This window comes from Palaemon carinicauda, chromosome 11 (assembly GCF_036898095.1).
Source record: "Palaemon carinicauda isolate YSFRI2023 chromosome 11, ASM3689809v2, whole genome shotgun sequence".
NCBI lineage: Eukaryota > Metazoa > Arthropoda > Malacostraca > Decapoda > Palaemonidae > Palaemon > Palaemon carinicauda.
Window position 1 is genome coordinate 109,620,606 of NC_090735.1, and position 12,121 is coordinate 109,632,726.

Here is a 12,121-nt window from a genome sequence, read left to right on the forward strand (position 1 = left end):
TGGAGATGGTATATTTTTTGTACATACTTCAAGTGAATGGGCCAATGATCACTGCCATGATCATTCTGGTCTACTGCCCATTGGTAATCTAACCTTAAAGATGAAGAGCAAATAGTGAGGTCTATGGCTGAATCAGAACTGTGGTTAACATTATGTCTTGTAGGGGAACCATCATTCATTACAGTGATGTTATTCATGTCAACCAGTTGTTCTACTATCAAACCCCATCTATCACAACGTTTTTCTCCCCATAGGGTGTGCTTGTCATTAAAATCCCCCATCAATATGAAGGGTTGAGGCAGTTGGTTTATTAAGAACTGCAAGTCATTTAATCCTAGCTGACGATGATTACCATGTACATCCTGAAGTCTATTTTCTAATGTTGGATCAAGGTAAAGTGAACAAACAGTGATCCATTTGTCAGTAAAGATTTGAATTGCATAAGCCTGCAACACAGAATTCAGGTGAACAACTCTGTGATTAAGAGACTTGCGAATTATTATGCCTGTGCCTACTTGAGCACAAGTACCTATTAGGGGTGGAGACCTGTAAAATGAAAAATTATAACCTAAACTGGGAGCAAGATCTCCCAATTTAGTCTCCTGTATACAGATTGCAAATATATCATGTTTTTTTAAACAGAATCCAAACTTGCTCTCTATTTGAATTAAATCCACGGAAGTTCCATTGGATGAGAGATATTATTTGGATTTTTTAAATGGTTTTTTGGGTTCAAATTTGGGAATCTGAGACCTAGAGAGAGATGGCTTGCCAGCCACATTTTCAGTACTTTATTGATCTAGAAACCTTCAGTTGCCCTTTCTGTTTTATTTTCAGTACTTCTATCCTGATCCTGAGAACATGAAGGTGAAAGGGGAGGAAGGGGCCTCTTTAGTCTAACAGATTGTGCCTCCATTTCCTCACCGTCATTGGATCCGATGAACTGTTATGACAGGTAACGGTAGAATTTGGTATGAAGAATTCTCAATATCTGGCATTAAGAAATCATCAAAATCTTTAATCTATCCGGTCACAAATGTAGGGGCTATGAGAGCCCCACTAGAAGAGGGTTTGTGAGCCCCACCAGAGGGAGGAGGAGGAGTCTCACCAGAGGGGCAGAAGAAGCCCCATCAGAGGGGGCAAGAGAAGCCCCACCAGAGGGGGCAGGAGGAGCCCACCAGAGAGGGCAGAAGGAACACCACCCGAGGGGCGTGATAGAGCACCACCAGAGCGGGGCAAAGGAGCCCCACCAGCGAAGGCAGGAGGTGCCCCACCAGAGGGGGTAGGAGGAGCCCCACCAGAAGGGGCCAGAGGAGACCCACCAGAAAGGGCCAGAGGAGACCCACCAGAGGGTGCTGGGGGAGCCCCACCAAGGGGGGCCAGAGGAGCCCGACTAGAGAAGTCCCCAGAACTCTTCACTGCATCTGTATAAGATTTTTTCACTAATAGCTTCTTTGCATGTCCGACACTGATGTGTTCTGTAATAGTTTCCAGCAATGCCTCTTGCTCTTTCTTCAATACAGGGCATTCTTTGTCATGGGCCCGATGGTCACCCTTGCAGTTCACACGCACTACAGGTGTTGAACACTCCCCATGCTCAGGTTGGGCACACGATCCACGGATCTTATTCCTAGTACAAATACGGGATGAGTGCCCAAAACCAAAGCAATTAAAACAATGAAGCACTCTCTGTCTATATTGATGAACTCTTTAACAATTTCACTGTCAAAAACTATGTCTGGAGGCAAGTAAGAATTCACAAAATTTAAAATAATCATTGATGAATGGGGCACTTTAAAAACCCTCCAAATCACATCTGGACACATTTCCAAAATCTCACTCTCATCCAGCTCATATATATCCTCATTAAAGATAACCCCTTTTGCATCGCTGAAGTTGTAGTGAGGTTTTATTTGTTTTATTATTCCATCAGGATCAAGCCTAAGAATAAGAAGCATTACTGCTTGTCCATCTGTTTTGGTTTTCACCAGAAAACTGTTACGTCCAAAACGAGATATCTCTGGTATATTAACATCACCAATTTTTCGGTTTACCTACTTATTCACCTTGAAGAGGTTGCCTCTCTCACTTTGTGTGGTAATAATTAACCACTTAGCTGGATTCGGTGATCTAGATATTTTAGTTAGTTTAGGATCTTCAGGGTCATTATAAGGTCTATATACATCTAGATACCTAGGTACCTCTTCTGCCCTTGAAAGCCTAACATTCATAGTACTGTAGCTGAATTAAATTCCTTGTATGCTCTATGGGCTTCTGTCAATTTATCAAAGATAATCCAGTTTTCAAAGAATTTATTATCATTGCTAAGTCTATTCCTGATTTCTTTTATTGATCCAAATTTGAAAACTCCTTGTGAATGTCATAAAAACTCCAGTCCAAAGGCACAGGCTTAACTAACAGGATTACTGTTTTTATAAGTTCCTCATATGGTTCCAAAGTAACGATGGAGCTCTTAGAAGAATTATTCATAGCCAAAATCAGAGAGAAAGCCAAGGAGCCACACTTCGAGGACGGGGTCATCCCTCAAATTAGGGCCGCCCTAGGGGCAATATCCAGAGATACACCCCGCCCTCAGCACTTGAGGCATCATGAAGTCCGTCAACATCAGACCCAGCACTGAGGGAAAAGTTTGACATAAAACTTTCCCCTCGCTCGGGCACGTCAGGTACTCGAGTACTTTTGAGATGGCATGCCGTCCATCCCACCAAGTGCCAAATCCAAAGAGGCAGCCAAACCATAATCAAACATAAGCCAAAGTCACCAAAAAGTTCATGCCCAAGAGTTGGAGATGGGAGAAAAAATGAAATAGACAAAAGGAAAAGAGAAGGTGCTGACTAACTTAGTTTGATCAACAGCTTGGTACCAAGGACCATTGGGAAAGCAATTCCAACCGAACATTGGAGCCCAGCTGCTGATCCCTAAGCCCCCCATCCTTGTCAAGGCTTCAGCATCTGGGGAGGTTATACCTCTAAGGGCATATAACATTTGTTATTTCTCTCATTTCATTTTCAACTAAACTATCCCAATGCTGTTACCAATTGTTATAAATCAAATTCTTAATTGTAGGTAAAAATCAGTGGGAGTAATTACCTCTCCCACCGACGACTCCAATACATGGCATTACCCATTTCCCACAAATATGGGAGACCTAAAACCAGGGTACTGGAATCTGACACTTAACAGACTAAATCTGCACCCAATGAAACCTGCAGAGGGTAATGGTATCTAAATTTGAAGCATTTACAAAATCTGGTCCATGTTCTAATAGTGGTTGTCAACAAAATTCCGATAGAGCAAGAAGAATGAAGGAAATAAAGAAGTCTTATAAGAGTCCAGTCTTGGTCTGGTCTCTCAGAACTAGCCTTAGTGGTATGGTTGAACCTGCCAGAGCGATAAATCACCCCACAGTCATTGCCCAGCCTATCATTGAGGCTCTCAGGCCCCTCTACTGCAGCAAAGTGCTGGACCATCAGAGCAGTCAGAGGCCATGGATAATGTGTTGTCATCATTTACAGCCATTCGGCTACACCTTGCTCTCTGTTAATAAAGAAAAATTTCATGAAAGAATCTCAAGCATGTCTAAGATTTTTTATGAAATTCCAGAAGAGGAGGTCAGTGGAAATTATGCGATTCAGAAGACAACGGCAGGCCGCCAAAATCACAACTGAAGAAGAAAACACTTGGACAATCTTACAGTTTCTCAAGTTCATTGTCAAATGGGGCTTTGGAGAATCCTTGCCAAATTTATCTCCGTGCATGAGACTCTTTTCAACAATTTGTGTAACCGTAGCATCGTACGAAAGAAACTTATCTAAGATAACGCTTATAAAGAATTATCTTCGATCAACAATGAGTCATGCAAAATTGAAGTCTTACTATAATTTCTACAGACAATGATTATGTAAAGAATATTAATTTTGATGATGTAATCAACAAGTTTAGTGCTGCTAAGGCACGTAAAATGAGTGAAAAATTTGTCTTTAGTAAATCAGAAGGAGAATATTTAGTTTCATTTAAAGGTGATTTCTTTCACATTGATAAGTTCTGTTGGAAGACAAAAATTTTTTTAGTTACGATTATTTTATCTACCTTATAATATGCATGCTAATTTTACACGTGCCTAAGAATGAAAAGTTGATGTACTATTCTTTTTCAAGTATTACAAATATCAACCAAAAAACTATATATTTATTACTTATCAAAATTCTCAAGTTATTGGGCTGGTGTGGGGAGAGGGGTGCTAAGGAATATTTGCCTGGAATAATCTGCACCGGGTGCCAAATACTCTAGGAACTCCTCTGAGGGTTTTATACAGTTTTAGGAGTCTGACAATCTGCTTCCCAAGATGTATTGGCTAATACTTCTGAAATATTTAAAATTTCTAAACATTTAATTGTTCCGACACAGATACAAACCTTCGCTATTTAAAGGGTATCACTTACGGCAACGCTGAAAACCAGCCAAGACAATTTTAGTGAGGGATAATTACCCCATCCGCTAGTTAGCGGGAGGGGGTTGGGGTAGACTGGCTACCCCGCTCACTCACACCTGTTGGTTGAGTAACCACTTTTACTTTCGGCTCGGTAGAGTCTCTCTCCCCCGTTAAACAAACTGCCTTGACCTTATTACTATTCCTTTATCTTTTGTGTGTATTGGTGTGTGTTTGGTTATTGTCCCGCTATGCGGACATGTCCAGGAATTGAAGGCCGCCGCTGCGGTACCTTCATGTCGTCCGTAGAGACGGACCCACACCCTTTATGCCTGGCTTGCCGGGGAACTCAGTATTCATGGGACAACACCTGTTCCGAGTGTAGGTAGTGGCCTGCCTCCCAGTGGGAGAGGTTTGCGTGTAAGAAGAAGAAGTCTAAATGCGAATCTTAGCTTTCGGGGTCTTCCTCAATATCAAAGAAATCGCGGGCTTCTGCTTCCTCTACGCCCAAATCTCTGCCCGCCTCTACGCCCAAATCTCTGCCCGAAGCTAATCTTCGACCAGGCCCTTCCGGGGCACGGTCAAGCAGAAGCGCAGGGCTTGTGACTCCACGTCAACTCTGTGGGATAGGCGAAGGTGGCGGCTCCTTCTCTTCCTCCAGGGAGTGCCTGTTCCTTTCCAAACCTTGTGTCTTTGTGGCCATCACTGGGCATTGATGGTTCCCCTACGAAGGAAGTTCTCCTCGAACTCCTCCAAAGGGGAGCAGAGTGAAGGTAGTCATCTCCTTCCTCTGCAGAGGTCGATCCTCCTCTTGTGGGCGCAGGCGCTGTTGCCCATCGGTCAGGCCGAGAGTCTGGTTCCGATGCTGAGGAGTTAGCTAACCCACCAGGGGCACTGGCAGGGCTCTCTCCAAGGCAAGCTTCCCCTTCGGGGGAACATATCTCTCGTCGCGAGAGAAGATTGCCTCTCTACATCGGCAATCTCCTTACGCTTTAGGTTCTCCTCCAGGGGCGGAAAGAGAACCTTGTTATAAGCGTAGTTCTCCTTCGGGTGAACTCTCCTCCCTTGCGGAGGAATTATCTGTAGACCTTATTCAGTCTCCCCCTCGGGCGGAGTCTGTTGAACGTTCCTCTCCGGAGGTTCGTAGAGTGGAGGGGTGGGTAACCCATCTCCACCCCAGACGTTCTCCTCCTCGGGCTGTGAGGAGACATCGTTTTGAACCTGCTGGTACTCCTCACGTTGACCCTTCGGGGTCTCGTGACGATCACCCTTTGGGCTGGCGTGATCGTGAGCCTTCAGGCTCTTGTCATGTTGATCCTGCGGGTTCTCATGACAGCAGGAGTCCTTCGGGTCTCCGTCGCGCTGAACCTTTCGGCTCTCGCGACTTGAAACCTTCGGGTTTCTGTTACGCTGAAGCCTCGGACTCTCGTAACGATGGTAACGTTGAACCTCCGGGTTCTCGTACCATCAGTCACGCTGATCCTTCGGGGTCTCGTGACAGAGGAACCTCGATTCCTCGCTACATTGACCCTTCGGCGTCTTGTAACCTGAGTTACGCTGAATCCTTGGGCTCTCGTAACTTTAGTTACGCTGAATCCTTGGGCTCTCGTAACTTTAGTTACGCTAACACTTCGGTGTTTCGTGACAGAGAAACTTCGATTTCTCGTTGCGTTGATCCTTCGGGTTCGCGCAACAAAGTTCACGCTGAACTTTCGGGTTCTCATGACCATAGTCATTCTTTTTATGACAGAGAGTTTTCACTCTCTCATTGTGTTGATCGTTCGCGCTCACACAACACAAGCTATCGTGAACATGCGGGTGAGCCTAGCAGTGAGCTCTCTCACCAACCTGAGAGCTCTCGCGCGCACGACCAACTTGTCACACGCAAACAAAATGGCGAACATGGCACGTGGGTTCATCCTATGGTGCGCCATATGCGCGAACATCCTGTTACTCCCCATGCGCTCGAACAACCTTTTGCGCGCCATGCACGGGAACAACCTACTGCGCGCCATGTGCACGAACAACATACTGCGCGCCACGAGCGTGAAAAAGGTACACGCAATAGGGAAGGGGGAGCGCACGAGCACCCTTCCGACTACCAACAGTTCGGCGCATGAGCACCCTTCCGACTACCAACAGTTCGGCGCACGAGCGCGCGACCATCTTGCCGCTCACAATCAGTCTCTCAAGCCCCTTAGGACTCAACAGAGACAACAGTCGCCTGTGCGACCGAGCCCAGATCCTATCCCTAAGGGTAGGCCTGTGCCGATCTTGCCTGTAGGGAAGCCTCCCTCAGACAAGAGGGTTAGGAAACCTGCCCAGGTTCCTAAACCCAGGGAGCAGTGCCTTCCTAAGGACCTCCCCTTATTTCCTCGGGAGCCCGTGCCCCCGTGGCTTAGCGCCTTATTCAATGTAATGCGCCAAGCCATGAAAGGAGTCGTTCCCCACTCCCAGTCCTTAGGTGACACACCTAGGATCCCTTTATCGCCTCCTCTCTTCCCAGGGTCCTCTCCTCCCTCCGATCCTAGGAGGAGTTCGGAAGAATCCGCACAGGCGGATCCTTCTGGCAAGGGGAGACGGTCATCCCCTCGCAAAAGACCTCTGGAGGAGATTAGGCATGAACCTCAGGGTAGCCCCCTGCAGTTCAAGACGTCACAGGCCAGACCAAAGGGGAAAAGGAAAAGGATTCGTCCTTCGCCCCCCAAAGGAGGATAGGGTTACTTCCTATGGAGACTCCTTCCGTCCCTCACCGGTCATTAGGCACGACCTGCAACCGGATGAGACTCACCCCATACAGCAACGGACTTACATTCCACCTGTAAGCCGATGGAGTCCTCTAGGCCCTTGGGGAGTGAGGACCTCCGGCCTCGTAGGAGGGAACCAAAGGATTTGTTCACCATCCCCAAATCCTCGGCCAGTCTTCCTTTCTCACTGCCTTCCAGGCAGCCGGAAGCAAGCACCTCCTCAGCAGTCTCCCTATCCCCAGTCTATCCAGTTGACGACTTCGACCCACTTCGGGCTCCTATAAATGAGAGCTCGGACTTGGAAGGGCAGAGCGATCTCGAGGACGACGCTCTGCCAGCAGCTGCTAGCTTACGGAGGATGAGAGGAAGGAGTCGGAACACGCCTTCTGGCAGGTTCTAGCCTGCATCCGTTCCATCAATGGACTTCCAGATCCCTCAGCAGCCCCTCTAGATGGAAAAGAAATGGTCCTTGACCAGTTCTACGGCACTCAGAAACCTCAAAGGACCAGTGCAGCTTTGCCCTGGTCAAAGGGGTTGAAGAGTGCCAAACATAAGGCAGTGTCCCAGGCAACTGGGTCCACCTTCTCTCTCCGCTCCAGCTCGTCCTCCAAGCTCCTACCTCCTCCGTATGTGTTTCAGAGGAAGTACTACGAGATCCTCGGGGAATCTCTTCCAATGCTGCCTCTCGACCACTCTAAAGAGGCACTCTCGAAGGCCACACCCTTCGAGAAACTTACGGGATTTCCAGTCTCCTTTACGGTCTCTGAAATCCTGAACCAGGAGAAGGTGGCAAAGTACACCATGCAGGCTACTTCGTGGCTGGATTTCTGGTTAGGATCCTTAGGACAACTGATACAGTCTAAGGACCTGTCTCGGGAGTCCTCCAGGAAGTCTTTGGAGACTTTCCTATTGTCTGGCACTCGGACCATCGAGTTCCTCTCCCATTAGGTAGTGAACCTCTGGGCCAACACTATCCTGAAGAGGAGAGATGCCGTCATAGGCAAGTTCCATAGACATCTCCCTCAGGCCGAAGTAGCGAGACTGAGAAATGCTTCTTTCGAGGGCAATTCTTTGTTCCATCCCGAGCGGGTGGCAGAGAGGTGGAGGAAGTCCAATCAGGACTCCCTCATACAAAAGGTCTTAGCAGCTAGACCTTACCCCTCTCAGCCACAGCTGAAAGCACAGTGAAACCCGCAACCGAAAAGGGCTAGAGACCCAAAACAGCAGGGTAAAAAGGGTGCGAAGCAGGCCTTTCTCAGCATAAAGTCCTTTCGTGGAGGAAAGGTAAGAAGGGATCCGGCCGAGGCCGGTCCCAATAAGATAGGCAATCCTTCCAATTGCCCACCTGTGGGGGGATGCCTGCAAAGCCACTGGCAGAGGTGGCTTCACCACGGGGCCAAACCCTGGACGGTCGAGGTGATTCATTCAGGGTATCGTATCCCGTTCACGCTCTCTCTCCCTCCACTGACTCGAGTGCCGATTTCATCGAACTCCTGTGCGAAGGGATCCGCACGGGAGTTTGCCCTCAGGGCAGAAGTCCAGTCCATGTTGGAGAAGAACACTCTCCAGGAGGTCCTCGACAGGTCCCCAGGCTTTTACAGTCGACTCTTTCTTGTGAAAAAGTCGTCTGGAGACTGGACACGAGTCATCGAATTCTCGGCCCTGAACAGGTTTGTCGAACAGACACCTTTCAGGAGGGAGACGGCTGACACAGTCAGACAAGCGATAAGACCCCACGACTTCATGTGTACTCTAGATCTAAAGGACGCATACTTCCAGATCCCAATTCACCCATCTTCCAGGACGTATCTGAGATTCATGTTCAATCGGAAGCATTACCAGTTCAGGGTAATGTGTTTCGGTCTTTCCACTGCACCCCAAGTATTCATGAGAGTATTCGCCATAATATCATCTTGGGCTCACAGAGTCGGCATCCATCTCCTAAGATATTGTACTTGGACGACTGGCTGATTCTGGCAGACTCGGAGGCGGCCCTTCTCCGCCACCGAGACGAGCTTCTATGGTTTTGCCAGGATCTGGGGATTGTGGTAAACCTCGAGAAGTCTCAACTGCTCCCCTCTCAAGAACTGGTATACCTAGGTATGCGATTAGACACCCTAACGCACAAAGCGTTTCCATCAAACGAAAGGATCCAGACTGAGGGAGATAGCACAGGTCTTCCTCAGTCGGGAAGAGCTCCCGGCGCAGTATTGGCTTCGCCTTCTCGGCCACTTCTCTTCCCTGACCTGACTGGCCCCCAACAGTCGCCTCAGGATGAGACCCCTCCAGTGGCAACTAAAATCCCAGTGAAACCAACACTCTGATTCCCGGGATCACCTAGTCCGCATAGGGCTAGAGGAACTGTCGGACCTCAGGTGGTGGCTGGCGGAGCCGAACCTCTGCAAAGGGGTTGATCTTCTCGTCTCTCCCCCAGAATTGATGCTTTTTTCGGATGCATCCAAAGAAGGGTGGGGGGCTCACGTGCTGCACCATTATATCTCCGGCCAATGGTCCGAATCAGAAAGGTACCAGCAAATAAATCTCTTAGAGATGAGGGCAGCCTTTCTAGCCCTCAAAAAGTTCCACCAGGTTCTGGCGGGGCACTCCATGGTGTTGATGAGCGACAACACCACGGTAGTAGCTTATCTAAGCAAACAGGGCGGTACCTTTTCGCAGCAGCTGTGTCATCTTGCAGTAGAGATACTCGGATGGACAGAGGACAACTTGGTGACTCTATCAGCTTGCTTCATTCCGGGGCAAGCGGAATGTGCTAGCAGACAAGCTGAGCAGAGCGACTCAGATAGTTGGCACCGAGTTGTCTTTGAATCCTCTGATAGCCAACAAAGTCCTGACTTTGTGGGGTTCCCCAACTGTGGATCTGTTCGCAACGGCCCTGAATTTCAGGCTCCCGTTGTACTGTTCCCCAGTCCCAGATCCCCAAGCTCTTTGGCAAGATGCTTTCCAACAAAGGTGGATAAACCTGGACTCTTACGCGTTTCCCTTGTTCTGTCTGATGAGAAAAGTCCTCAACCAGGTACGAGCAAGCAACAACTTGCAAATGACCCTCATAGCTCCGCTATGGCATTACGCAGAATGGTTCCCGGACCTTCTGCATCTCCTCATGCCAACATCTTCCACAAAGCCGTAGCTTCGCTTCGACTTCACGCCTGGAGACTATCCAGCACCTCCTCACAGAGAGGCTTTTCACAACCTGTTGCGAAAAGAATGGCTGGATACCTCAGGAGATCCACAGAGGCAGTCTACCAGGCGTAGTGGTCAGTTTTCTGTGGTTGGTGTCGTGGAAGGGGTATCTCTCCCCTCGATGCCTCTGTTCCAACTATAGCGGAGTTTCTTGTATACCTTCGGGAAGAAATGCTTATCTCGGTCTTGGCGGTCAAAGGCTACCGCTCAGCCTTGAGTCTCGCCTTTAGACTGAAAGGAGTCGATATTTCCTCCTCGTTGGAACTTTCTTTGCTCATACGTAGTTACGAGCTTACTTGTCCCCAGGCAGAGCTAAAACCTCCCCCTTGGAACGTGGTTCGGGTCCTCAAGTCTCTGAAGGGCTTCCCCTATGAAACACTACGCCAGGCCTCCGATCGCCACCTCACGTGGAAGACGGTGTTCCTGCTCGCTCTGGCTTCGGCCAAGAGAGTCAGCGAACTTCATGGTCTATCTGCTGATGTCTCCCACTCTAGGAGATGGGGAGAAGTAATCCTCAACTACGTCCCTGAGTTTGTAGCTAAGACTCAAAATCTGGGTGTGCCGGACTCCAGGTTCGGCCCATTTCGGATAGAGATTCTTCGTTCTGTAACCGAAGATCCAGACCAACTGTTACTATGTCCATTAGGGAGTCTGAGGTGTTACTTAAGAAGAACAGCAAAAGCTCGCCCCCGTGTCCAAGCCCTTTTTGTCAGCACGGGGAAGGTCAAGAGGAGGGTCACGAGGAATACTATTTCCTCCTAGATAAGGAAAGTAATCGAATATGCTCTATATCCAGATCCTCCTCTGTCCAACCGACACAGAGCTCATGACGTCAGAGGCATTGCAACGTCTCTGGCGTTCAAGAAGAATTTATTTGTGGTGCAGGTATTGCAAGCGGGCATGTGGAAGCGTCAGATGACCTTCATAGCCCACTACCTGAAAGACGTAACCCACAGGAGCATGGAAACCTTTTCCATTGGACCTGTGGTGGCCACACAACAAGTGATCTAATGCCTCAGGCTCCCTGATGGACAAGTAGCAGAGGATTGAGGGCTGAGGTTACCCGGGTTAGTCTGGGGTGAATGAAAAGAATGTCTGGCTCCCTTCTTTCTTTCACTTTCTCCCCCCCTGGGGAAACAGCTCTGCAAGACCGAAGCATAGCTGACCTCACCCCTCTGCAGGTAAGACTCATTTCCCTTGTGCATCCTGAGTATGAATAAATATTTGGTTACGTCACCAATACCTCGTGAGGGAGGGTATTGGATGTCTTAGAACTCATGCTTATCCTTGAATTCCTACGTAAAGACAAGCCACAAGTCTCTCTCACACAAGCTTCTGCAGGCCGCTATCATTGAGTTACCTTGTAACTACTGTACTTTGATTTTAGCGAGGGTAGGGTTCCCAGTAATTAGATCAAAGATCAATTAGAGGGAATCCTGGGTTATGACCAAGGCCAGTTGGTAGAACTTCCTCCCTCCTATGAGTAAGTCACCCTATAAATAGCGAAGATTTGCATCTGTGTCGGAGCAAGTACCAAATTTGGAAATAATTTGTATTTTTCCTAAAATACAAACCTGGAGCTATTTATACAAATTGGCTCGCCATCCTGTCCTCCTAGAAGTCCTGCCAGAAAGCAAAAGTGGTTACTCAACCGACAGGTGTGAGTGATCGGGGTAGCCAATCTACCCCAACAGCCTCCCGCTAACTAGCGGAGGGGTAATTA